Source organism: Sceloporus occidentalis, unplaced genomic scaffold (genome assembly GCF_023333645.1).
Source record: "Sceloporus occidentalis isolate IW3139 unplaced genomic scaffold, rSceOcc1.0.p SCAF_128, whole genome shotgun sequence".
NCBI lineage: Eukaryota > Metazoa > Chordata > Lepidosauria > Squamata > Phrynosomatidae > Sceloporus > Sceloporus occidentalis.
The window spans coordinates 920,878-926,774 of NW_028317108.1; the positions used below are offsets into that span (position 1 = coordinate 920,878).

General features: G+C 41.6%; 1 pseudogene; it reads left to right on the forward strand.

The window, feature by feature from the left end:
- Positions 1 to 2,056: 2,056 nt before the first annotated feature.
- LOC149281719 (proprotein convertase subtilisin/kexin type 4 pseudogene) lies at positions 2,057 to 4,237 on the forward strand (annotated as a pseudogene).
- The last annotated feature ends 1,660 nt before the right edge of the window (positions 4,238 to 5,897 follow it).

Genomic DNA, 5,897 nt, shown 5'->3' on the forward strand with positions numbered 1-5,897 from the left:
TTCCCATGTTGAATGATCAAGTATTATTTTAGCCCAATAACAAAAGTATAATTCCATAGCACATTACTTTTGGAAATTATGAATGCCCCCCCAGTTTGACTGTGGTATCTTGTGTTCCCCCCCTATATATTGTTTCTAGAGTCGCCACTGGAGTGAAGTATTCACCGTAAGCAGACATGGAAGTTGTTAACCCATTAAAACTGCTAGTTTACCCCTTTGTTTTTATAGTGACTTCGCTATCAATACGTGGCTTGTGACTAAAAGTCCGATGAACAGTTTTCAATGATTATATTAATTCCACCTGTCTTGTGTTATTATAGATGTATTATAAATGTATGAAACGGATCAGGATTTTGTGTCGTTTTTCTTCTTAATAAAATTCCATGAACCCTGGTTGTACCTTTTGCTTCCCAAAGCTTCTGATTATGTCTCTTAATTAATGATGTCGCTGGTTGAAGAGTTGGGGCTTGCCTGATGCGCAGTGTATGATGTATGTTGTATGCATCTCTTCATTGCATAGTGTGATAGTTATGTACGGTGGTTTTATTGCCCATTGGGATAACACAAAATGTGTCCCCTACATTGCGATCATCCACAAGGAGTTCACGGTATGTCTGGAGCCGCTGCTGTTACAATGTTATGTCACAAAATGACTGAGCTGAAACCGGATGGTAATAAGAAAGTAGGTTTTTGAACCCTTGCAAGAAAAAAACACGTATTTGTTACAAGCAGAAAAAGAATAACTCGTAGCCTGATGGTCTACTCATTAAGTAGGTGTTTAGGGTACCAGAACCTGCATAAGTACACACTCCTGTGAAAAGCGCTTTGGGCATGCGCACGTTGACGATTGAAACACATAATATAGGCATTTAGATTAATGTTAGTGTATATTCTCATTAAAATAAGGTCATCATGGAGGACCTTGTGGATCCCACAGGTGACCGTCCCCAGGGTTATATATGTGTGTATGCATTAGCTAACACTGTATCACACTGGGGAAAAAAAAGAGATCATTAAATCATATTTAATTTTGTACAGGAAACACAGGAATAGAGTTTGACTGCAGACTCCGACCTTAATCAGTCCTTGGTCGCATCTTCACTCAGTCGTCGGGATAACAATATGCCGATCCCGTTCTTATCCCAAGACCTTGCTAGGACATACAGCTACATGCCATGGATTTGATGTTTTTATATCCGGAGCCATCTTGTTCAGTGTTCAAGGGTTGACCCTGCGACTGCTTGTCTTCTCGTGCCCTTTCTACACAATTTTTAACCCTTAATCAGGTCGCTTCTTTAAATGTCACTTTATTACTCTGTTACTTTATTACTCTTAGATTCTCTTGATAAGAGTCCCCAAGAGTTTTGTTTATATTACCACTAATATATTGGCATTATATCTATCTATCTATCTATCTATCTATCTATCTATCTATCTATATATATATATATATATATATATATATATATACATATCTAACTCCACCATCCAAAAGTATGAGGTCACATAGAACTGTCTCTGAAAACAAATGTTGTCTATTAAAATGACATGAAATGCATCAGAAATACAGCACAGGCATCATTAATGTTATAAATGACTGAATGATTGTAGCTGAAAACGGCTGATTTTTCAGAGGCTCTTTATCACTCCCATCATTCCTGCGTTCCAACGGCACGTTGTGATTGCTAATCCAAGTTTAACTTTCAAAGGCTAATCAATCGTTAGAAAACCCCTTTGCAATTGTTATTTTCCAAGTGACCCCATATTTTAGAATGGTAGTCTGTGTGTGATATATATATATATATATATATATGTGTGTGTATATATACCGTGTTTATAATATATATATATATATATCACACGCTACTGGTTCAGAATTATATATTGAAATCATAACTGTAAGCATTTTCTAGCCGGCTTGTCGCTGAGAGTTCCGAGCCCCGCCCTGCTATTGTGATGTAACAGATGTGCCACGCCCTTCTACTGTGACATAGTGTAGGTTATAAAAGCACTGGCCGTTAGGCCAACAGATGCTTTTGTAAGCTGACAGTACAAGATGAGGAGCATAGCTCTGGTTTTCGTTGTTACTGTTCTGATCCATGTGATCTTTACTTTGGAGATTTACACAAATAGCTGGGCTGTGCACATACCTGATGGCTCTGTAGAGGCAGAACGTATTGCACAGAAATTCGGTTTCATCAACCTTGGGCAGGTGGTGCTTGGCAGTGATTTCTACCATCTATCTCATCGTGGCATTCAAAGGAAATCCTTCAGCCCTCACTGGGGTAGAAATATTCAACTGAAAAAAGAACCCAAGGTTAGCTGGTTTGAGCAGCAGACGCTGAGGAGAAGGGAGAAAAGACAGCCTGATATGGTTCCCACAGACCCCCTCTTCAGTTTGCAGTGGTACCTGGGTAAAAATCTTGACTTAGGCATCCAGACTGCTTGGAACCGTGGATATACCGGACGAGGCGTGGTGGTGACCGTTGTGGATGATGGGCTTGAAAAGGACCACCCCGATCTCGCATTAAACTATGATCCGGAAGCGAGTTATGATTTTAATGACGACGATCCTGACCCTCAGCCCCGATATAACTCATCTAATGAGAACAACCACGGGACCCGCTGTGCAGGCGAGGTGGCTGCGGTTGCCAATAATGATATCTGCGGCGCTGGAGTAGCATACAACGCTAGAATAGGAGGTGTGCGAATGCTGGATGGGATAGTCACAGACATTGTTGAAGCTCAGTCGTTGAGTTTTAACCCACAGCATATTGACATTTATAGCGCCAGCTGGGGTCCCACTGATGATGGAAAGGTACTGGATGGACCAGGAGTGTTGTCTTCTGAGGCGTTTTACAAAGGAATACTAAATGGCCGCCGTGGCCTTGGATCTATCTTTGTTTGGGCATCTGGAAACGGTGGCAGGAATGACAACTGCAACAGTAACGGCTACTCCAACAGTATCTACACTGTTGCTGTTGGGGGTGTCACAAATCATGGAACAGTCCCTTGGTACAGTGAGGCGTGTGCATGCAAACTTACAAGCACTTACAGCAGCGGTGGTGGTGAGGAAGAGACTTTTATCACCACTGATATACGCCACACGTGTACAGATAAACACACCGGGACTTCAGCCGCCACTCCACTTGCTGCCGGGATCCTTGCTTTGGCATTGGAGGCAAACCCAGCTCTTACATGGAGGGATATACAACATATCGTGGTAAGAGCGTCCAGTCCTGCCCACCTAATGGCTGACGATTGGGTCATAAATGGAGTGGGAAGAAAAGTGAGCCACTTTTTCGGCTACGGACTTTTGCATGCTGGACGAGTAGTGGAGCTGGCCGAAACATGGGAGACAACGCAGCCTCAAAGAAAGTGCCTCATAACAATTGTGAGCACCCCCAAAAAAGTGCATTCAGATCTGATTTTGACTTACAATGTCACTGCCTGTTCTGGGTCCCCCAATCACATAACATCCCTTGAGCATGTCCAAGCAAAAATGTCCCTCAGCTACAGTCGCAGAGGTGACCTGGAAATCTATCTTACCAGTCCTATGGGCACCCGTTCTGTGCTGATGGGCAAGAGACCACATGATACCAGCACTGATGGGTACAGAGATTGGTCCTTCATGACCACACAATCTTGGGATGAAAATCCATTGGGCCTTTGGACCTTAGAATTTAGGAACAGAGGAAGATACACCAACCACGGATTTCTACGTCACGTCACGTTGATTTTGTACGGGACAGATGAACACATGATGTCCAGGAAAATCAAGAAGTCTGTCATGAGAAAGTGTCTGAGGCGGGATAGAAATGGGTCGTGCATAGAATGTTTGGCACCATATTATACCTTTGGAAAGCTCTGTCTATCTTACTGCCCTGCCAAATACTTTAAGTTTACGCAGAGAGCGGAGGTGTCAGAGCCCAGCAGCTTTCACCTTGTTCGTTCTTGTGCCGCTTGCCACCCATCCTGCTTTACGTGTAAAGGGTCGTCTGCCAATAATTGCACTTCCTGTTCCCCTTTATACGAATATAATGGAAAAGACAACTCATGCGTAAGATCTGACTCCCCAAGTGTAGACTTACAGAACGCCTCATTCATCCGGATCCCTCAAACAACATTAGTGGCAGTGATAATGAGTGCGGCCATTGTAACGGTTATGGGACCGCTGGTGGTTTTCATTCACTGGTATCTACGAAAAAGATCACGAGTAGACCCCAGTCCCGTCTGATGGGCAACCACCGTGCTCTAAATCAGATCTGGAATCTGCGCAGGGAGGAGATTTCCTCTGCTTTTGAACACTGATGAGGACAAATTCAACAAGGGAGAGTAGAGACCCAACCTGACGCGGATAGCACTGTTACACCAATAAAATTCCTTTTACTATTTGGCAAAAATACCTTTTCCTTGCTATATTTTACAAATTTAGATTTTAAGTACCTGGAAATTTTATGTTGAATAATAAAACAATTAAACCGTGCTCGCATGCTTGAAGGAAAAGCTTAGACCGATCTCAGATTTCATATCTTGTGTGGATTCAAAAACAAGAATCAAGCATTCTATAGCAATGCACATTGATTAAAGATTGGAAATACATCATTTTTATGTGACTTAATGTCACCACTGACATTGTAATAAAATGTATTCGGGCCAATACAAACTTCAAATAATTGGATCACATATAAATGTATGTGCGTCAAAAATAGGCAGAGTCACTTAGATGCAAACAAAGGTAAAACATTTAATACGAACAAAAATAGAAGAAGAATATTAAAAGTAGATAACAAAAATAATACAAAACGAGTCTTACAAAACCTTGGAGAGGAATTTAGTTCATGACATCTGTCCTATGCATTCCTGAGGATGGAGGGAGGGAGTGTTGGGACGTGAAGAGTACCTGGATGGCAAGTACATCTCCCCTCTACCTCTCCTCCTATGCTTCTCCAAGGCCTTAACTTATATACACAGTTTGAATAATGATGTCAGTCTTGTCAGTCTATTGGTCTTCACCTAATTGGGTAAACATGCTCACTAAGATCTTTACACGTCGAGACCCTATTTTAGGTGGTGGCTGTACGCATACTGTAATGCCCTTTTACAGTTACAACTATACCATGCATTAGCAAGTTACTATCCTATCTATAGAATGCCTGTTCAGCAAATCCTTCATTCCATATCTTAAGGTCAAGGAAACCTTGAAGCCTATCATTGAACTATTGCCTATACCAATAATTATATATGGTCCATTTCTTAATTGAGGTTTATTAGAATCTTTTACAGACATGGTTTTTTTTTTTGCATTTAAGTGACTTAAACCCAGAGGCTATTCCACTTTACATCACACGTAATCATACAGAAAAATATTTTGTTATATCTTACAGAAAATATATTTTGAGCATGAATGTCTATGTGTAAGGGTGAGTGAGCATGAATGTCTCTGTAACAGTGTATGTGAGCATGAATGTCTATGTGTAAGGGTGAGGGAGCATGAATGTCTCTGTAACAGTGTATGTGAGCATGAATGTCTATGTGTAAGGGTGAGTGAGCATGGATAAAGTATTATATATTGGAAACAATATTTATTTTATTCAACAATCGTTTTGCTTCAGATAATAAACATATAGACAGTGTTATGAGAATCCACACGAATTCCGTTCCGTACGCAAAACAGATAAATGAAAAAGCGACAGATCACGAAACAGTAGCGTAATCGCTGCCAGGAGTAAAGATGGCGGATGCGCCTTGCAATTGGGAGGACGTGTCATCAGTTCTGACCAATACTGAGCGAGCATTCAGCCGCTAGAATGCGTGGACCAATCACAATGCTCTTTTCTCGCCAGCTGAGCAGGAAGCAGGAAGCGACGTTGTGTCAGAATGCTGTGAGGGAATCC